This window comes from Aphelocoma coerulescens, chromosome 2 (assembly GCF_041296385.1).
Source record: "Aphelocoma coerulescens isolate FSJ_1873_10779 chromosome 2, UR_Acoe_1.0, whole genome shotgun sequence".
Taxonomy (NCBI): domain Eukaryota; kingdom Metazoa; phylum Chordata; class Aves; order Passeriformes; family Corvidae; genus Aphelocoma; species Aphelocoma coerulescens.
In genome coordinates, this window is record NC_091015.1 from 103,177,990 (window position 1) to 103,201,765 (window position 23,776).

Genomic DNA, 23,776 nt, shown 5'->3' on the forward strand with positions numbered 1-23,776 from the left:
AGAAAAGTCTTGTAGCCCACACAAAGATAATTTTACAGTTAAAAAACCCTTACGACTGTCTATTACTATGGGAATGTCATAACATGAGGGTGTGCATAGAGTGAAAGCAAAAGTGCATCTCAGCACACCCTGTCCTGTCCCAGCCAATGGCAATAAGTGATTGGCTGAGGAGGAGCATGAAAACAAAATAAGTTTGTAAAGATACATTTACAAGTACTCTCTCAACCCTCAAAAGCTTGTGTTTCAGAGATTTTCTGAACCAGAAGTGGTGTCCATGTTTTTATTAAGCCTCAAGGGATTTCTAGTTTATCAATTTTTCCAGTGACCCCTTGCATTCCGCTAAACTTCCGGCACCTGCAACATGTAGTATATTCTCAGAGGGCATTACCTTTAAACTCTCATTGACACCAATATTGAAGGTAGTAGTTTAAATTCTCTTTATGGTTTATACAGAGTGACTGTAAAGAACTGACTTAAAGGAAGTCTAGACAACTAAGAGTCAAGGTCTATGCTGTGAACATCTAAGATAGCTGAGATGAATGCCAACCTTTCTGCCAGTTACAGTTCTTCTGGGGCAGTGTCAGATACAGCAAAATTAATCAATCTTCACAACTGCTCCCACTTCCCAATAAAATACAGACTAAACTTCTAGAAAAGTCAATATGGAATTTCAAAGGGAATCACATCTTTATAAATTCAATTGACTGAAAAACATTAAAGTCCCTCTTCTCTGAAATTATTGTCAGTACATTAAAGGATGGTATCAATGTTCACAAAATAAAATCTTCCTACAAGAAAATCCTGGTTGAATGGTCATAGCATATGCCTCAAACCTTCAGTAATTTCTCCTAGGTTTGTATATCTTTATATAAAAACACTAGCTTCTTTTATTCTGTATTCAGTTCAAATGATCACAACCTTACAATACTTACCATTAGTTTACACACCAGAAGCTCTAATAGCACGTTCCCAGTGTTTTGCTAGATTTCCAATATAAATATAGGGTTGATAATATCTGGTATCCATAATTTTGATTTTATAAGTGTATCTCTTCTAAGACTAAGAATTTCTTTTCTTCTGTAGTATTTATCTATGTTAAACAGTTTTAATTTCAAATTCATTGTCTGGCAACCAATATGAAACCCATTCTTCACTCCAGCAAAGATACAGTTTCTGAATACCACAGAATAAATCTACTTTCTCCATTGTTAGACAAAGAGAGAGAGATTCAGCAAGGTCTGAGAAAAAGTTTGCTTCTAAGTGGTGGACAGTATCTATTTTTTCCAAGTTTTCAATTAAAATTCAAGTTGAGCAGGTCATTTTTACTTACATATCTTTTGCTGGAAAATGCTCAAGTAAATTAAAATTCACAGTACTGCTGTCCTGGTTTCTTTGAAAAAAATTTCTTGGGAAGGACTTCTGCCGAGTGAGAGTACATGACACCCTGGTCATAATTGTCAGGGTCGTGTGGGCACCACCAGCCCTGACTGTCTGTACCCAGCCCCCAACCCCCCCCCCCACCCTGTACGTGGCCCTGTACCCCACATCAGCCCCCCTGAACTGTCAGCCCCTACTCTGCAGCAGAACCAGCCTCTAGCTGCCCACAGCCCTTCAGGTTGGTTTTTGCCTCCCCTTTTTTCCTTTATCATGCAGAAGCAGGTTAATGCAACTACACCGTGAAGGAGACAAAATACTGTAAAGGAAGTGTGGCAGAGGAGAGACAGAGAGAGAGCAAGAGAAAGACAAAGGGAGAAAGCAAGATAGAGAACAAGAGGGAGAGAGAAATTAGACAAAAAAGAGAAAAAGTAAGTCAGAAAAAAAGGTGAGAAAGAAAAAGCAAATGGGATGTGGAGATAAAGAGTGGAGGAAACAGAGAACGACAGAAAAAGAGAAAAAGAGTGATGAAGGGAGAAAAAGGGGAAAAAAAAGAGCAAAAATAAGAAAAATGGGTAATCAGGAGGCTATAGCAGTAGCACCAAAAATTCAAGAAGGATACTGCAAAATATGAAAAAGTAGAAACTTATTGGAATAAGTCCAGAGCAGAGCCACTAATTTGATCAAAGAGCTAGAGCACATCTCCTATGGCTGTTCAGCTTGGAGAAGAGAAGGCTCCAAAGAGAATTTGTAGCACCTTCCAGTGCTTACAAGAAGAAGAGCTCACATGAGGGCCAGAGAGGCACAAGGATGTGAAAAGATAGAACAAAGGGCAATTCCTGTGAGCTGAAAGCAGATATTTTATGACAAGGGTGGTGAGGCACTAGAACAGGCTGCCCAGAGAGGTTGTGGAATTTGTATTCCTGGAGGTGTTCAAGACCAGGCTGGATGGGGCTCTGAGTAACCTGGTCTAGTGGAAAGTGTCCCCGTCCATAGCAGGGAGGCTTGAAGTGGGTGACATTTAAGGCACCTTCCAACCCAAACTGTTCTATGATTCTGTGAGTCTATGAAGAAAATATAATGAAGATAATGTTAGTTGAAAATATTTCTGAAAAATATGTAGGCCAAATTTTCAATTTCTTTATCACTCTTCATCAACCCATATGTATTCCTCAAGTCCTTCAGAGAGACTTGCTTGCAAAGACTAAGTCTTGGCTAACTTTCTGAGCAAATCACCACCCATTGCTCTGCTCCAAATTGGGTCACTCAGGTTCTTTTTACCATGAGCACAAGAGGGTTAAAGCCAGTGTCCCTATTTTTTCCCTCAACATACTGAGTACAATGGGGGGTTTTTCATTTTTCATCAAAAGATATCTCTGAGAAGCTTGCATATATGATAAATTTTATGCATTATAGTATTACTGTGGACATCTGTCAATATTATAAGCTGACCTTTCAGGTTTCTGTTCCTTTTAACATTTTATTATAATTACACTAACAAGAAAAACAGTAAATAATAAAAATTAATAAAAGTTAGACCTGTTCAAGTTACTTGGTAGTAAACTTGAGAGGCTGTAGAAAGAAATAATCGTCAGAGTTTAAAAACTGAGACACAGCACACTTAACTCACAGACAAAAAATATTTCCTTTAGAAGGAACAACAGGATAAAGGGTTGCCCACTTTATAAATGAAAGTTCTTGCAATGAAGTCTCACTTTTCCCCTGAAATCTCATCCTGTCTATTGGAATGAGTGCTCTCACTGCAGAAAAATTTCACCCTCATTTTTCTCATATGAACTTGTTTCTGTGAAAACTTATACAAATAAGACTGTATGCAGTAAACTGAAGCAAGCAAGCCCCACAGACTTCTCTTACTTGGATGTTCTTCTGCCTGTTAGAATTAGTACCTCTCCACCTGAGAGGACTATCCTGCAGAGCCTGTAGATTAGGCTATCTTGCAAAGACTGTAAAATTTGCTGTATGTCCAAAATACTAAAATCAGACAGATGGTGAACACTTTAACCATCATCTGAAAGGATTCTCAGTCAGCTTTTTTTCCTTACTAAACTCCATGAGTCTCTAAGTAAGCAACTTCTCATGTTTTCTCCTTTTTAGCTGAACTTTGTGTCAGAACATATGGTCTTAACCACACACAGTTCAAATACCAAATTATCTAAATGGAATAGAAAGCAGCCTAATGAAAACTGTGATCCATGTTCACTCATTTCAGATTGCAGAGGAGAATCCACCAATTAGCTAAATTAATTTTGATGGATTCTCTGCCAGGATTTCACCCATTCTGTAAACAACCTTGAAAATGTGAATTAGCATAACTTGATCAAATCTTATTTTATGTTGTTTGTAGGCTAACTAAAATATGGTTAAATGCTGTGTCCATTGAAGTAAGTTTCCAAAACTTCACCTGAAAGCTCTGGCAAGGGCATCTCAATGTCTCATTCACCTATTCTAAAACTTACTGCAAAGATTTAACTCAAGTAGGAGAAATGACCAAATTTAGGTCAGATTTAGCTCTCATCCTAGCCAAGGCAAAAAACACAACAATTTCGCTCCCAATCATTTTGACCACAACATTCATCTTAATTTCGTATCCCACAATTCTAAACCACTCTTTTTCTTTTTTTGGAAGGCAAGCTATCCAAAAGAAAACAAGAAAACAGGTTCTGATAACCTCTGAATGGAATTATGGTGCAACATGCTACAGTGAACACAGTATGTTCAGTACATCTCTGGCTGCTTATTTATCATCAGGTTACCATTCCTCAGATATATTTTTCTAAGAACAGAGGAAGTTGCAAGTTGCTTTTAGATGTTTTTTTTCTGTACAGAGAAGTGCAGCATGAATTCTGTCTGTTTGTCCCACACCAGATATATATTTGTGGACCACTTATTCTCAAAACTGTTTGAATTTGAGTGTACTCTCATCCATTTTTCCATTTAGTGAACAAAAAGAAGACAGCTGCCACCTGTCTTGTGGTCTGTGTCTTTCCCAGATCACTCCCTATTGCTTCCTTGCTAGCTCCACATGGCAAGGTGCAGCTAGGAACAGGGAACAGGGTTAGAAGCACAGCAAAATCTTTATTGTTTTTCATCTCCATGGAAGCTGCACGGGCAAAATCAACATGACTTCCAGTAACATTATAACTCCTCAGCCTCAGACACTCAGGCCTGGGTTTGGGTCTTGCTGCTTCTGGACTTCTAGAGATGGCTGCAGATACTGATCTACCATGGGCAGGGTAGGCATCTTCAAATAAATACATATTTTAAAGGGAAATCAGAGTTCTGATAAATATAGGCCATATTTTCCCCATTTTACTGATATAGCTATATGAATATTCATGTGGTTTGATATGGCTGCTGTGAAAGCTTTCAGGGAGAACACATAACTTGTGAAAGCCATATCCTGTACAAATGCAGGTTGTATTATTTAAAGCTACAGAAGGTCAGTTTTGGCTTACATGCCTGATTTTTTCACTTAGTCACATTTTTGCTTCCATGCAGTTGTTATATCTCCCTCATTTTACATGTTCTTTATCCCTTTGGTAGGGTGCATGGCCCTTTGTGTCACCTGAGGTGAATGTCATTTCTGGGAGTGTCATAATGTCATTTTCTGAGAATTATGGTACATCTGAGTAAATTTTCTGAGGCCAAATAGTAATAATTTAAAGTTTGGTGCTCAGTACATCAAAAAGAATAGGTATCTCAGGGATCTTAATGCAAAAGAGCACTCATTTCCTACTGTATTTCTATCAGAATCTAAAGAGATAACACACTGTTATTGCTAAACTGTTCTTCAGTGTCTTACAATTTGTCTTGCTGAAGCAGATTTGAAAGAGAGCATCCAGGCTACAAGGGCCTGTCAGCAATGAATTGTTCTTTGCGTGAGTTTAGAGTATAAAACTCAACTGCAGCCTTGGAAAGTACTACTTTTGAAATCAGTATCTGGACTCCCAAGACACATTTTTTTCACAGAGAGTAAATTCAGTTCAAATGTTAGTTGCCTAAGAAACACAATGAATGGTTTTATTAATTGTATTTGTATTAATTTTAATACATTTCTTCATGAGGAAAACCATCAGCTCCTGAATCTCTTCTTTGATAATGGTTTCTGTCAGTAATATCTTTACTCACTGCTATTGACATCATATGTCCCAAATTCTCACACATCTGTCCCAGTAGTCCAGCCACTGCTGTGCTACACTGTGCTTCTTTGACCCAGCAAACTAGTCAGTTCATCCATTTCTTGACTGGTCAATTTGAATATTCAAAAGTATTTTGATGAGGTTAAAGCATTCCCCAAAGGTTAAGTATTAGGCATAACTCTGGAATGAGTGCCATGTGCACATTATCTGTCCCTGGGCTGTTCCATCTGGAAATTAGGGTTACAGGAACCAGTTCACTGATGCTCTGTTCCTTCTTGCATATCTGGAGCCTGCTGAACCTCCCAGCACAATATTTCTAAAAGTCATTTCATTTCCCTGCAGTTTTAGAAAGACATCGTGAAGTCCATATGAGACAGAGAAGAACCTTAGATCTAAATCATTTTGTTGAATAAATCTTCATCTGTGAATTTTGCATAAGCCATTCACAACTACACAACATTTGTGTTACTTCAACTAGTTGACTATCTAAGAAGACAGAGGTGACACAGTTCAAGTTCCGATACAAATACTCAATTTTAGACCCTGAGTATCCCTATGAAATTTCGTATCAATGAGCATACTGACCAGTATTCCTGTTTGATACAGTATTTATGACAAAATAACATAAAGAGATCATATGATGACATGATCTCTGCAGAATTACTATGAAATACTTGTGGAACTTTCCATTTCAGATTTCACCTGGCCATAACCTCATTCTGCCTTGATTATCATATATTTTACCAACTATTTGATTAAATCTGGAATCAGCTACTTGTCATTAATTTCTAAATATATCTTACATTTTAGCTCAAATTCTATCATTTAGTTCCTGGTTATTAGCCATTAACATACAGAGACTGGATATGCCATATGGCCCCCATGGCTATAATATTTTCTGCATGTTGTCTTTAGAGTGATTAGTTCTTCAGTGAGGTTTTAAAACATATAAAACTTTCCATACCTATTTTTTTTTGGCAGATTTTCAAAGTCCTGAGATGGCAAGTCATTATTTTTGTGGGGTTTTTTTGGTTTCTTTCTTGCCTCAGGAAAGCCTTTGTGTACTACTAAAGCAGTACCAAAGCTGCATGAGCTCCAATTTACCCACTCATTGCCAAGAAGATATTTGTGAACCAACATCATGAACTGAGAGAGACACCCTCTCTCAGCAAAACTACCACCTCAGCATAAGCAAGCTGATCAATAAGTTAATGGCATGAATCAATGAGAAAGATTTGGGAGAGATCTTAATTAAAGAAACAACTGCTGATACAAATTATGTTTCCAATGTATTGATGTAGCAGAGGGCATGAGGTTGAACGGAGATGAGTGCTGATCAATGCCTTGAACATTTGCATTTCTTTTCATCAGAACCCATCTCTCTTCATCCTTAGGCGTACAGGCACGCACACATGCAGACACACATCACTACCACCAGCACCTCAGAAGGGCTTTGGTTTCTTTGTCTTTATTGATTCCTACAGCACTTTTCTGGAGGCTATTGTGGTTGCCTCACTTTACAAGGTGAAATGAAGGTCTCCACAGACTAGATGATGCTCATCCCTTTAGACCTTCCTGGTTATTATCTCAATACCCTAAATCAGTAAGAAGTGCTTTGCCTCACTGTGAACATCGTGACCTACATGTTGTAATGTACAGATGTATAAGGAAGCGTTAAGGGTGACTTTGGCAAGCTGCAGTTACACAGAAAATAATGACAATATTCCCTAACACAAAGGGACAAGCACGTGTGTGTGTGCGTGTGCACGCCTTCGAGAGAGACACAGACAACAGACGGACAAAGGGAGAGACAGATAGTAAGAGAGCATTCTCCAGTGGCTGAACAGCACAAACATCCAAAGTCAATAGCTGGTTTCCCCAAGTGATTAAATCTGAGACACAGTTTAAAGAGACATCAATCTGTGATGTCAGCAATGCTCAAAATATAGCTAATGGAGTTTCAAAAGATCAATATTCAAACCTGACTTCTTTGGTGCTAGAAACTCACACCACTGTGACATCTCCTGCTAGATGCAAAGTAGAATTAATTTTAACTACTTTTATCACTGCTATTCATATTTTTGTTACATCAGATTTTGGTGTGTTTGTTTTTCTTTTTCTTTTTTTTTTTTTTAGTTTGGGAGGGGAGGAAGCTTTACTTCATAGGATGCAAAAAAGTAATTTAAACTTTGCTCAGCTGGTAGCCATGTAATCCATCTTATTTTCCTGTCAGGTTTTATAATGAAGTCAAAAGCAATCCTAAACTGGTGACATAACAATCTAATACTGTGTAGTAATGATTATTCTGGATCCAAAAATATGTTTTGACTGCATACTAAAATTGAAGAAATAGAGCAATTTCAATTATCACTGTCATAGTAGTATCCCAGGGCAACAATAATAAAAATATCTGATAGGAGAAGAAAAAACGACGGTTTTTAGCTACTTAAATCATAACCAAGACTTGATAAAAAGGCTGAAAAAAAATGAATAGATTGAAAAGCATCTTTCAATAAAATACCGATTTCCTGTGGTTGGATTGCTGGGTGTTTCATTAGTTGCATTTAAGAGGCCATAGGAAAAGCAGATGAATCTAAAAGATTGAAGTCATTAGCAATACTAATATTATCACTGTTCTAAAATAACAGCCTATCTAGAGCTAAACTGTAGCATGCATCACATTTATTAGAGAATGATTCTATTGACACATTGCAGTATATGTAAACGGACTGAATATATTGTAAAATGATTTAAATATTAAGTGAGCTCATTCTTCCAAACGTTAGTTCAAAGACTGGTAGAATTGGAACCCCTCTCTAATCAGACTTCCCCATTTCCTTCTCCCACAAGAAATAAAAGAAAAACAAAACCAAGTCAAATTAAGTTGTTAAATGGTTTAAGGATTTGATATCTTTTGCTGTTAATTTAAAAGGCTGAGCTGCAGCTCATTTCTTTTCATCTTTATAGCAAAGCAGAGGGTGACCCCAAGGGTCAGTGAGGATTATCTCTGTGTCTTTCCATTCCATCTTACGTTATTAGTTTACGCTGCAAATGAGAAACTGATGTCAGAAATATGCCAAACATTATTTATAAATATAGCAAAAGCCAGGGTGAAGCCTGATAGGTCTGTGGCTTAGCATGTAAAGGTCTCAACAGCAATTAGTAATTAAGATACGTCCACTGCAAGGTGGAAACTGTCATCTGAAGAGCCGAAAATATTTTGTTAGAATGTTGGTAATTTACATGAACTAAGACTCTGAAATGTCAAACATTAAGCATGAAATGTATCAGAAATCCCATAATTAAAAAAAAAAAAATTAGAACAGTGTCTTAAGGTAAAAAGAAGTACTGAAGTCATTACTAGTCTTAAGTTGTTAAGTTGACACAAATTTATTAGGAAGTTACTTTACATTTTTCCATATACTTTGACTGACCTTAAAATACTTCTTTTTTCAGTTTTTATAATTAAGAGTTTTAATTGTGCCAAAGTATTGTAAATGGTGTATATAAAAGATGTCAACTTTCTCCATTAATGAAAAGCCATACTAGTCTTACAAGGACTTTTAGTTAATTAGCATTAGGAAAAATGCCATATGATACAACATTGTATTTTTTACGTTATCACAGAGTGGAAACTACTCATTATATTCATCAGTGGAAAAAAAATTTTTAAATATCCAAGGCAGAATTTAAGATTCAAAATACTCCAAGTAGAAATTTACTGCTAAGAAAGTGTGAGCACAAAATAGTTAATAGGCAATGATATTCAGGGTGAAGAAATTGCTCTGGCATAGCAAAATCCACTGTACTTTTACCAATGGTATTTAAAATCTTGTGCCTTCGTGTAAGAGGCTTTATATGAAAGATGTGCATTCTTTTTTTTATGCTCATCACAAGTTACTGGAAAGATGTGTTTGATAAATACGCTATGTTTAGGTGATATTGCCCTATACCATATTGCACTAATAAATCAGAAAGCACGAAGGTCACACATTTGAATAAAGGTGCTCCATTTGTAGCACGTCATACTTTTTAACACAGCCTCTAATGAAGTCAGAAGTTAATGAAGTGCTGTGACACGCAGAGGGTGTGTGTGTGTGCACACTCTCACATGGGCTGATCATCAAGGCAAATCAGCAAGTCAGAGATGTCACACACCCCACTTTTATTAAAGCAAGGAAACATGATGTTCTGACCCCTACCATCAGAAAATAATAAAAAAGGAAAAATTAAATGAAGAAGCAGCTATCTCTGGCCAATCAAGTGACCAGGTCATTTATTCAAATTTCATTCCAGTGTGTTTCTCTCATCGTCCCATCTCTAGCCTAGATCAATCCGCACACAGAGAGTAACATAATTACTGTAGCAGAGCCTGTAGCATAATTGACTAGAAACCCTTGTTATGCTTTAAATCCCATCTTGTACAGCACTTAGTGTATAATGTGTACAGAAATAATGTCTAATTTTGTAGATTTGTAAATTAATTTTGCCTTTCTTTGTTCAAATGATTCATCCTTTCCCCTTTCCCATCTCAGTATGTTATCTCTAGGTTCCTGCACTGTAAAGCAAGGAAAATCAAATATTCCAGGTTCAGAAGCTCCAGGGATAGGAATGAGCATGTGGGAATGGGGACAGAGAGAGACAGAATTTCTTCAATCGGTTAAGCTGCCAAAGCCAATGGCTCATGGCATTGTATCTCAAGTATTCCTAGGTGCTTAATGGCACATTGTTCTCTCTAGCAGGGTTACAGTTGTTCCTCTGAACTCTTAGGATATTTTTATAAAATGTAGTAGTCCAGTTTTATTTGACAACACTACTACAGAGAAGTCACGGAAGACATAAGGCACTGAAAAAAAAAAAAAGTAATTTAGCTTAGTTTTGTTTTTGTAATGAAAACATATGGGAACAGGTGAAAAGAGATAAAAAGACAAGTGCATTTGAACATAAAAGATTCTGTGAAGCCCACTAGGAATTCACTAGGTAATTTCAGTTGGCAAGTGTGACAATAAGTGAAGATGAATGCTATTCAAATTTCAAAATAGATTTTAACCTGAGATACAGTGGACTTAATTGGCAGAGGTGTAAGTGAGGGCTGGCAGAAGGAGGCAGTGCGTCATAGGTATCCCAGCGTTTAATTTTCAGGTGTCTCTTCACAAAGTTCCAAGTGTGTTTATTAAACTGTAAGGTCATGTTTACTTTCCAAAGGAAAATATGGTTAAAACATCCAGCATGAAATCTACAGCTACACAAAAGTTCATTTTAGACATAGGGAATTTTTCCAAGTGGTGGTTATTTATTCAGGAATTTGGACACTTTTACTCAAATTATACATACTCCCAGGGTAACTGTTCAGAAGAATTGGACTTTGAAGAACCTAGTGGCCACCTTTCAACTCTGGATATTCTAAGATTCTATGAAAATTATGAAGAGAAAAGCAACAAGCTGCTGGAAACCAGTGGTGTTTAATGAAAATATCACTCTGAGGAACCCTTAAGGTAAAAAGTGTCTTCAATACACATCCAAATGTCTCTCAATATTGCTTGAAAAAGAGAAAAGTGGAGTAGGCCTTCCCTGTCCCTCATGATTTAAGTGAGGTCATGAGAAGTAGGCATTAGCAGTACGTGTTGGAACATATTGGTAACAATAAAGTGAGACAAGAACAGCTGATCAGTGGTGTACAGTGCTGTACAAATTGCCACCTTACAAGTGAGGCTGAAGAGCACTCCCAGAGTAGATGATTTTTCAGATAACATCTTATTACCTGTTACTCACACTGGCTTATACAGCATGTTTCTTTAAATTCTTTGTATCACTGTAGTGAAGACGTATCTCTTTACTCTGGCAAACTGTACTAAAAGCCCATGAAAAGCATTGGTAGGTTCACTCTTAGAGGCTTGATGTTTTTAGAGGACTTAGTCTTTGTTGCTCTAGTACATGTTGTCTTGGAGCCTTTGGAGCTCCTACTTCTTTGCAAAGCAGTTTATAAGTCTTCCCCATAGTCAGAGAAAGAAGAGCTAGTAGAATCTTCAAGTGTTGTTCATTTGGGTCATCTCCTAGCCAAAGCAGTCCCAAAAAGCTTGGAGGAGGGATTGATAAAGAAAGAATTTGCTGTCTTTGTGAACACAAGCTTCCTGGCCCTTCAAGATGCCTAATAAGAATTGCTGGATTTAATGTCTACAAGGAGATGGTGGCACAAGCAACTTGATGTAACAGAAAAGTTTCATCCTAAGTTCAGGATATAAAGATGCACAGAATTAAAGCAGTTTCTGGAAGATCACATTTTAAATGGACCATATTGTGACTTAGCTATCATATCAAGGAAAAAATGAGGGGTCTTATGCTAGGTTATTAGTACATCCAAATTTGCCGGAAGAACTTGGCTTCTTACCTCATTCATTATGTCACAGGTAGTACCATAAGCACCTATGTCACCTCTGTGTGTCACAGTCTCTTTTATATGGCAAGAATATTTCTTGAATATAAAAAAAAAGAATAAAAGAATACTTGAATTCAACTTAACAGTGCAATTTTTCTCTGTGTACTAATGCTTTAAATAAAAAATAGTTATTTAAAATGAAAAAATCACAGGGCTACATTTCTAACTGATCAACCTGCCATCTAATCAATCTAATGGATTTTTGAAATTTTTTAATCAGTTTAATTCTTGGAATCTAACCTAGATCTGCAAGTATTCACTGCTGGTTGTAAAGCAGTTAGCTATCAACTAATATAACATAGCACTGTGGAGCAAGACTGAGAACAGCAAGTTTGAAACCATACATCATGACTACTCAACACACAGAATGATATTCACTTTTCACTGCATACCTATGCACTGCACAGAAAAGAGAGACTTGCAGATTGTCATTCACACCTATATTCAGTTCCCTATACATAGCATATACAGTATAGTCCTCAGAAAGTTTCTGAACTTATTTACCATGTTGTAAGGCTTCTCCTGTGTGGATGTGTTTGCAAGTTGTGAGCTGTGTGCATTGACGAATGCAATAAATTCAGATTAGATGCCATTGTTCGATTAAAATATTAAGCCTTGGTCAGCCTTGAGTCCTTTCCAGACAGCACTTAGGCACCCTTCAGAGGACTGAATAATTCAGAAAATATCACCAAGATTCAGTATGAATTATGCTACTTTGTTTTTTTGAGATTATGAGACTTCAGACATGAGCTGTGCTGTGTCACATGCCCCTGGGGATCAGAAGACAGGCACCCAATCATTTTATTTACAAGGACAGACACAGCCCTTTGGGACAGTACTAAATATAGAAATGAAAACAAAATATCATCCACTTCTAAGATGGGTAATCTGGCTCAATTTCATTTTGATCATTGGCAAGTGGTTGTTTCAGAATTCCTTTACTGCCAGTGAGGAAGTGACTGTTTGAGAAGCTGCAGTAGTAGTAGTCAGCAAGTAAGCCTTGCGTGCTTGCCTGTTTGTCTCTGCCATCCTCACTCTGTAAAATCATTTCTCTTCTGGTCTAACATAGACTGAAGAAAAGGAACAATCCTAAATTTGCTTTTAGTGAGAGACAGGCTCTTTTTTGAGCTCTTGATGAACTTGTTAGAGGATGCCCTATTTTTATGTCATGGATGCTTCAGAAAATGATCTATGTAATACAATCCTATTTGTCAATAAAATGTAGAACATAAAGATGTATGTGGCTATTGCTTGTTTAATTACATGCATAAGATACTGCATTATTTTTTCATTAGAACAGTGATCTAAGGTGAAATTCTACTCAATTACATGCTCTAGTAAAATAGATTAACAACAGTAAGAGACAACTTCTACTTAGATACATCCAAACCAAAATCATACAGAGCGGCAGTAAAACAATGCTGATAGCAGACCAGTAGGTATTTTATTTAAAATTTTGAACCACAGAAGTTACAACTTTTTTTCCCTGAACCAATTTAAATATTCTGAATATCATAAACTTAAGTCCACAATTCTGCAGTTAAATATATATCTAATCATATGTATTGTTTTCAGACAGCAGTTGAAACTTTTTAGAGATACCACACCATATCACATTACTGGAAGACTATGTGTCTTTTCATTCTTGGAACATGACACAATTTTATTTACTTGCATGTGTTCATAGAAAAAAAAAAAGTATGAATACTGTTAAAATTAGTATCTCAATTAATTGGATTTTGCTTTGGTTTTGAAGGATGTAAAAGTTTTATTGAAAGAAGAAGTAATCAGCTCCAAATAGCCTATCAGCATATCAACCTTTCAGGGCACACAAAATACAGTTCTTACTGAAACTGCTTGAACTACAAAGCTGAGTCTCTTAAACATGACAAAGGTGCAATAGAGTGTTTTAAGCACCTGTGTTTCCAATAATAATTCTCAAGGATAAAGTTGTACTGCAACTCTGAGAGTCTTAGAAGCATTTAATTACGATAGGTATGAGTCTCTTCCTCCTGTTTGCCAGAGAATAACGTGGATAAAGGGGCATGCGGAAGGTATATCTGGAGATATATAAAATAACTCTAGATTGCTGTTACTTCTCAATCCTCATTTCACGCTGAAATTTTTTACAGTATAATGAAAAAACAACATGATATACTACTCTATAGAATAAATACATTTCTCAGAATTGAGGAGTTGCTTTTAAACAACTTAAATGTGCAGCCATTATGATTCCTCAGATCTTTCCTTTCCTAAATTAGCATCTTTAGGGCCTGATTTTATTGGGAACAATCTGGGGACATTTTGCATGACAAACTTTATTAAACTCTGTGCCTTGAAAATGTTAATATTTTTTGAAGTATGGGAAAAAGTATTCTCCTTCTCATAACTCTGTACAGAAAGTCATCCATATTGATGATCTGAATGACTAAACAAAGTATATTCAGGGAATATGAATTTTGAAATATTATTCTCTATTATATTGGGGGCATTCTGTGACTTCCCATGTAATATTATTTATTCAGAGTATTAGAAAAAAAATTACAAGGTAGTTTATATTTTATCCTTTAGGCATTTAAAGTGTGTCCAGTTGTCAGGAGAAAGCCCTATAGGTTTTATGATTTATCAGCCTCTGCATGTCAGTCACATGCCCACAAGACAACAGCCTGACTTCAAATTTGCACAAGCTGTCTATGTATTATGCTGCTGTGAATGGATTTATATTTTAGTGAAGTATATACTCCTACTCACATTTAAAACAGAGACAAAACTCATATTGATTTCTATGAGAAACAAACTTAGATCAATGACTAAGATTTTCAAAAGCTGAATTTAAGTTCCTAAAACCAATATTCAGTCATATAAAGAAATGGCCTGATTTTCAGAACTACAGAGTACCCAAAACTCTTGTTGAGATTAAAGGTTTTGTGAGCTCAATTTTTTTTTAATAAAACAGGTAATTTATTTGTGTATCTAGGGGTAGACTTTAAGGAACTAAATTTAGGCTCCTATTTTAAAAATTCTTGGCCTAGAAGTTTTGGAGATGTTTCGTTTCACACTTGATTGACACAATGGTTCAGGAGGTGAGATGAATAATATATCCTGCACTACAGCCCTAGTTCTCTACAATGGTGCTTTTCAATTGTGTCTGCCAAATATATCTACTTGTAGCTGGCTTTAGTACAAGTTATTCAGATCATAATTCTGCAATAAATTAGTTAGAAATGATGGTGCTTTTCCATATTAAAAAAAAAAATTCAATACTATCCCTTCAACTACATAAGCTTTTATCCCTGCATATGTTCTGAAGAGTTTTGCTCCTCTAGTGTTCTCATTAGTGTATATCATTTCTCACAGATTACTTTCTTTACACATACACTTCACTCTTCATACTTAAATGAATATTAATATTGAAAGGTATATTGGTACTGACACACACAGAGAAAATTATAAGAATTTTATGGAAAATGTGTATAATTATTAAATAACATTATATTCTGTAAAAGGCACTCCTTCCTGTCTTTCAGATGGAAAATCTTAAGGAATCAAGATGCAAAATGGTATACAAGTATAGATCAGAAATAGCTTAAAAATATAAAAGTATAGGAACTGTAGTGAAAGTGTGTGCATGTTTGGACAAATCACAGAATCACATAATCAGCTGACTTGGAAAGACCCACAAGGATCATCAAGTCCAACTCCTGGCCCTGCACAGGACACCCCAAGAGTCACACCATGTGCCTGAGAGCAGTGTCCAAACGCTTCTTGAACGCTTCTTTCTTCTTTCAGGCTGGTGCTGTGACAACTCCCCTGGGGAACCTGTTCTAGTGCCCAAACACCCTCTGGGTGAAGAGCCTTTTCCTAATATCCAACCTAAACCTCCCCTGACACAACATAGGGCTATTCCCTTGGGTCACCACAGAGAAGAGATCAGTGCCTGCCCCTCCTCTTCCCATCATGAGAAAGTTGAAGACTGTGATGAGGTCTCCCCTCAGTCTCCTCCAGGCTGAACAGACCAAGTGACCTCAGCTGCTCCTCATTCAGCTTCCCCTCATGGCCCTTCACCATCTTCAGTGCCCTCATTTGGACACTCTCTAATAGTTGAACATCTCTCTTATATTGTGGCACCCAAAACTGCACACAGCACTCGAGGAGAGGTTACACTACTGCAAAACTGAGCAGGACAATCCCCTCCCTTGACTAGCTGGTGATGCTGTGCCTGACACACCCCAGAATACACTGCTGACTCATATTCAACTTTCGGTCAACCAGGTTCCTTTCTGCAGCATGGCTTTTATTATTAATTACAGAAACCTGCAGTTATAAATATACAAATAGATGTGTTCCAGTTGCTGCCCTCAGTTTTTTAAATCCTTGCCTCCTGACTAGAAAATTTTCAAGCCAAATTTCTATGTAGTGATGAGTTCAGCCATCTTTAAATGTGAAGAAGTGATTAGGGCAAGAATAAGAACATTACAGTACTGAGACACAATATTTTGGAAAAAAAAAAAAGGCTTTATTGTGAAGAACAGAGAAATTTGTAAATTAGTGCAGAATTTTATGCTTCATGATCGGTCACATTTCATATTTTATTTGTAATATCATTTTTAATGATGACACCTTATTTGCAGAGAGACAGATTGTATGTGTAGTAAACTGGATATATTCATAAGAATGCATTGAATATTTGCAGCAAATACACAATTTTTAATGTGCATTGAGATGAGTGGACTTCTAATAGCAAATGGAGAATGTGCATATGATAAGAAAATATTCAAGAGAATAATGTGGACTCCCTTAGCTGAGAAAGGTTTCATACTTCAAGTATCTGTATCCCAAATTCAAGCTGAATTTCAACAATGGCATTTCATATATGTCTTTTCATATTCAGGTGGTAACTTTGCAATTCTCTTATGACAGAAGGATAGCTGAAGTTTCTTTTCACCAGAAGTATTTAAAATCAGTGAAAATGTGTGTTCTTCTGATTGCTCCACAAAATTGAAGTATAAATGTTCCAATTGTAGACCATATCTACCAGAAACACTTGGGTCAGAAAATACTTTTTGATTTTAAAAAAGTTCTTTAGAAAAATGTAATTAATGAAAAAAAAAATCATTATCAACTTATTGTTTGGTTTCAGCTGCTGAAAATTTGGACTCAGTCTTAAGGGTTGGACTGAAGAGTCACTGACAAGACTGTGGAGCCTCCATCCACAGAATTTGGTTGGACACAGCCCTGAGCCACCTGATCCATGTTGGCCCTTAGGCAACCTCCAAAGATCTTTTGCAAACTAAATCTTTCTGTGATTCTGCAACTACTCTTTCTCTCTTCAATACCAAAATGTAATTTCCAACTAATTATAGAGAAATTTGCAAAATTTATGTACTTTCTGAATACGCTGTAGATTATAGATCCAGCTATTTCTTTGATGTCTTTGCTCCATACAACCAGAAAGGAAATAATATCTCTGGTAATGCTTTGAAGGTTTTTCTCTTCTGAAAAGAAACAGCTTTATGAGACTCTCTGGACAAGCTTCTCTGAGGAGAGCAGAGACTAAATGAACAGCCTAAAGCAGCAATCAACTGAATCAACAGACTAATGGCAGCAATCAGTTCCCACAAGGGCGTTTCTTCTACAGCACAAAGGATACTTAGACATGTAAAGCTAATGAAAAGGAGGAATCATCATTTAGCATAGACTCCTGAGTAATACTTTCACTGAAAAACAGCAGAGTCATTGGCATAAGATAATGGTTTACACTCACTAAATATATATTTAAAATTCCTACACTGATAGTATTTCATATTCCTCTTCCTGTTTTCTACATCTCTGAAACAAGACAACAAGAATATCAGCTGACCCAGAGAGCTGGAAGTGTAGTTGCTCAAATACTATGCTATGCTTGGGACTCCAACACAAAGATCCATTAACAGAGCTTAGCCAAACTTATGTATGACAGCTGACCTTTGGGGACCCTGTATGTAATCCTAGACCACCAAAAGTGTGAGACCTAACAATTTCATGTAGGTTTCTGTCAACAGTTTTTTAGCTAATAGGTTTCATCTCATATTTGCCACAGGTTGGTTGGGTAAGATGACAATTACTGTGGCCACAGTTATTATGTATCCATTTATTAAACTCATAGATATATCTGAATTCTTAGAGCAGAGAACAAACGATGACTGTAGGACTCAAGCAGGAGCCAGGCATAACCTTGGGTTCAGTGTTTTGCAAAAATCACTTTGTTCTTACTTTATTTCTATAACTTGAAGTTGTGGCTAGTAGGACACCTTTTTCTCCTGCCATTTGCAAATTTCAACAGATGGTGCATTCCCTCACTTTGTGAACTGTCTGGAAGTTGGGTTTGTTTATAGCTACCTTTTTATTATTTGAGTATGTCATGGGTTAGCAAGCATAGTCCCGGAAGTGATATTTTTGCAAAGGGGTGCTTACAGCTTCCTCTGTGACCTGACAGAACCTATCAGCTGGCCAGTTTGAATATGGACAATTCTTTAAGCCACTTAAAGTTGTGACCACCTCTGTGATCCACACTTAAGAATAGACCCCCCCCCCCCCAGCTCTCTCTCATTTTCAGTGCTGGCACAGGTGGCTGCGGGCCCCGTGCAGGGGCCAGTGGGCCCAGCCCAGGCCCTGCTTGGGCCAGGCCGGGCCAGGCCACGGCCATCCTGGAGCCGGTGGGCCCTGTTCCACCCGCAGAACCCCCCCAACAGCCCTGCTGTGGGCAGACGGAGCGGCTCGGCTCCCCCTCTCCAGTGCGGCCAAGATTCAGCTAAAGCGGCACCGCTGTCTGGCAGAGATCATGTGACCAACAGCGATAAGCGAAATTCCAGCTGCAAGGCCGAGGTGAGATTAACCCTATTAGTGCCGTGAAGTGCTGAAAACCTGAGGGAAGAGAAAGAGGAGATGCTTAAAGCTGAAATTCTGTTGTAAAGCTATGATATATCAGAGTACCCGTTGTAATTTCATGAAGGCGTGGAGGGTGGAGCATTCAACTTGTATTTGTGAGCAAAAGCACCTGCGCTGAGATAGGCAGATGCTGAAGCAGCTGTAATTTAATGAGAAGTTTGAACAGGGAGAGATGGAAGCAATGAGGACTTTTACTCCAAATGGAAAAGAAGAAAACCTCAGTTCCTAGAGATGCTCCCAGAGATAGCCCTAAAGATGAAGATGAGGAAGACCCTTTGCTCCCAGGGAAGGAGAAGGGCCTCTGTTCTTGGAGATGAAATGCTCCCAGAGATGGGTAAAGAGAACTTTTATTTCTGAACGGCTCAACCTTAAAATTGTACCCCAAAAAACTTCAAGAGTGGACCCTTGAAAGCAGTTGTGGGAAGGGACTCGCATGCGAGCAGAGAACCAACGTGGGCGGCTGTCTCATTGTGATAATGCTTTCATAGCATGGGCTGAACATCTCAAGGGTTGTCTTTTTACATTGTCACTGGGAGAAGGGAGAAAGGTGCGGAGAGGAGAAGAGTTCTGAAGGTGTGGTATGATTTTTTTCTTCTTTTAGGTCTGTTAATAAACTTCTTTATATTCTTTCAAGTTTGGTGTCTGCTTTGCATTTCTCCTAATTCTCATCTCACAGAAGATAAACAGTAATGAGTATTTTGGACCAAACCACTACAGAGTAGAGCAGCATTTCCTGTTTAGGCTTCAAGGAGTGTTGCCTTTATCCACCATCATGTGTGTCTTCCTATGCAGTAAATGCTTCCATCCTGGTGGAGAGAATTTCCATACATTCATGTTAGAAAAAAAAAAAATCAAATGGAACCTATGCTAATATTACAGAAGTGTTTTCACATGTAGTCTAACCTACTCAATTACTTTTTAGTCAATGAGTAAGTAAATCACCAGATGTATCACCAGACTACCAGCTACTGTTTTGCTTGCTAACTTAACTCATGGTAAAGGAGCTGGAGATCAGGGACTATTTTTTTCTGTACTTCTCTAGAGTTACAGTCCATTCTTCAGCCATTAAAATGTAAGTGTGAAATAAGCTACTATATAGTAAGAAAATATAAAATAAGTAAATACATAAATGTAATGGAAGCATATGAAGGGCAACATTGAGGCAACCCAAAATTTGCAACCTCATAGGAGGCTGTGGAGACTTGTATTCTCCTTGCAGTTTTTGCTGATGGAAAACTACCATCAACATTAGATCAAGCCTTATAATAGCACCATATTCAAAGTACTTAATTTGAGAGTCCTCTGGAGTCCCAATTCAGAGGTCACCCCTGCCATTTCAAAGGAGAATGCTACAGGGACATCGATAGAGAATCCATTCTCAGCAACAAATATTTAATGCATTCTACTAGCACGTGTCTAATGTGTAGCTGTAGCCTACAGAATGTTAAAATACAACAAAACCATACGTTACACTTTTAGAAACAGAAAGTTATTCATGGTCTTTTCCCTGTAATTTTTCTGGTCTTCAGATGTTGGCAGCTGAGAAACATAGACCGTTCCTTTCAGCTGCATAACTATCCTTCTAGCGAATAATTACTTAGATACTTCTGAATAAATAGGATGTAAAGAAATACCTAACAAAAGCCTAATGCATCTCCAGTGATGGAACCCTGTGCTATGCCTGAGATGAATATCCTTTTCAATTTTTTTTTTGAAAGACAAGCAGATTATTCAAAATTATGGCAATCAGATACCGGCAGAAAAGAAAAATAGCAATATGCTGAACAGAAACCACTTAAATGCTGCGAGTCTTGATAATATAATATTTCCACAACTGTTCCTGTTTAAAACTAATAAAAATAAACATAAAACATTCCCTTCTCCTCCTATCAAATTCATTACTTTGAGCGACAAAATGACAAAATGATTAGCTGTTAATAAGGCCCTGGTTTAAAAGATTGACTGACATTGCATTACTCATTTAATTTCCGTTTCTCCTAGGTTTTTTTTTTCCTTCCTCCAAGCACAGAGGGAATTAATATTATCACATCAAAGGCCTCCCTTTAAATGGGGGAGAAAAATCATTTAAAAGGACAGAGGCTGTGATTATTCAAACTAGGTTATTTGCACCTTGTATATATAACGATATCATGGTACAACTTCATTTTGTTCAAATTGCTGTCAGTCACTAATAGAAGAAATTTGCTTCCGTTTTATCAGCGCTATTGTGTTCAGTCAGATTTGTGGGTGTAGGATGGGGAGTTCAGGCTGGGCATTAAACATGAAATCTGATAAGAAGGATATGAGGAACAGGGAGTAAGGAAGGTACAGAGCAAAGGAAGACTGATTGTGAACCCAACATACACAATGCAAATGCCTCCCCACCCCATCTTCCTTCATGATTTTCTTCCCTCTGCGTGTGTTGTTTTTATTTAAAGACACAGAGACAACCACACACTAAAGTGCAAATGTGAGTCTCTGTGGAATATGAGATTTAGCAATACAACTCTGTGCTCTGGTGATTTTATTTCCTTTCACTTTGATTCCTGACAGACAAATTATTCTAGGGATGATTTAACACCTAAAGATGTATGTCACATTCCATAAAATAGTTGTATCAGTGGGAAAAATTATGAGTGGCACAACCCCTGGCCTAGCAACATCCAATGATCTATCAGCATTTAACTCTTGGCAGATTGAATTATTCCCCTCCCTAACTGTAACTGTGTTAGGGCTTGCATGACAAACAGTCCACTTGTCAAATATTTATCCTTCCTCCAAAAAAAAAAAGAAAAAGAAGGGGCGGAGCAGGGGAAGAGGGAGAGGGAAAATAAAAAAAAAGATTGACCAGGATAAGGAGGGGGAATATAAGTGGTAAAAGACCAACCACAGCATGAAATATGGAACATAAATCACTGGGGTCAGGGAGAGCAGGGGAACTTGGTTACTAAGGCTCCAGATGGATTAAATAATGCACGTCCTGAGGGAGGGTGGGAAGGCGAGCACTAAAATAATAACAGAACAGAATGCTCCTATGTCGAAAGGTTTGAAGACAAGCCTTGTTAATTCAGAAAACAGCAGAGTTAAATTAGCCCAGGTCCCTGTGAAAAGTAGTGTTACATATTGTGCAGAGAGATAAATTTTCACTCACTCTCTCCAATAAACTGGCCACTGACAGGTGACTGCTGTGAGTAGTTCATTAAAATGTCCAAGTCATGAGAGACTTTCAAAATTTATAATGCTTCCTATAGACAACAGGGTCAAGTTCAATGAGAAAGGAAGAGAGAAAAGTAACTCAAGGAATTATTCACTAATTACCTTTTAAACACATTTGCGATTTTTTTTCAACAAGTATTAACTTACTTTTAATGCCTCTGGGTTTACGGCTTTAAATCAGAGAGGGAGATCAGAGTTCAACACACATCCCTGTTTTCATTGTCCTCAGGATGGAAGATTTTTGAACATGTAAGACCCTGTGCTAAAGCCCTCAGAGTAAATGATTTTAGAAGATATAGGATCAGATGTTTAGCAGGGAATGTAACAGTGATGGCAATTTTAATTAGCTTTCATTTACCTGTAAGCCAAGAATATACTCTGAAGTTCAGTAATTACAAGTGGGGTGGATAGTACAGCATATTATAAAAAATAACTGACACCTATGAAAAAAGCATTTCATGTAAATAACTTTATTGAGTTATCAGGGATGAAATATCTTTCCCTAATGGGATAAGTAAAGTTGAATTTCTTTGCAAAATTTCGTCCATAACCATTATGCTGTTCCATTCTAAAGTTTGAATGTGTTTTAAACAAGAAAGTGTACATCGTATAAGACTTGGAGGAAGGACAATGGCAGGAAAATAGTGCATTGCCTTTGTTTCCTTTTGAAAATCTTCCCAGATTTATTTTTAGCCTGGTGAAAAACACACTTCTCCATGGTAATCTGGGCATGCTCAACTATGCCAATGGATGAGTAGGACTTTTCCTGAAATTGTAACTTTAGGCTGCTGCAGACTGTGCCAGGTTTTCCATCTGCAAAGCCTTCTAGCACAGAGTTTAGTCTCAGTCTATGTCACACATAGGTGACAATTATTGCTGCCAGTTTCCCCATTAGCTCATCCTTGAATCCCAAGAAAACACAAAACACAGAAAGATTTTCTTTCTAGTTGTCGCTACAAGAGGAATATAGTCTGGGACAGTTTTGACTATGTCTGTCTTTGGACTGTCTTCTGAGCCAAAGTAGTGGTGGACTGTTAGCACACGAGGACTGACAGGGTGACATGAAGAAGGGGACAACCAATTGATTCAAGTGGGTAAAAGAGTCCTTTTAGTCAAAAGAACAGGGAAATGTTATGAATTGAAAATTATTAGGAATAAGAGAGAAGCATAAATGAGTCAAAGGAAGGTTGGAGAAGGATCTCAATGGAAAACTGGAAGGCATTCACAGAAGAATCTCAGAAAGACAAAGACAAAATGTGGATAGCCTTTATAAAGGCTAACTTTAGCTAAGGACAAAGAGGTTAAACGGGAATTGCTGCCAGCATCAAGGAAAAGATTTCCAGGCGTTTCCAGGGAAAAGTGAGCTACATTAACTGTCATTATGTTGTTTTCTAATACCTAAGCTTTGTTGATTAATATAATATCATGTTCAGAAATCTACCTTAGGGATAGAAAAGCATCTTTTATTGTAGAAGCTGGAAGATATGTAGCGAAAGTGAAGGAAGGGAAGTTAAGGGAAGAAAGAATCAGAACAATCTCAGGACTATGCAAGAAAACTGGAGTGGATTTCAATTTGCAGGTTAAGACAGAGAAATGTAGGTGTCTACATGTGAACTAGGTGCTACAGCTCCCCTTGTACCCAGCTAAATACAATATACTGAAG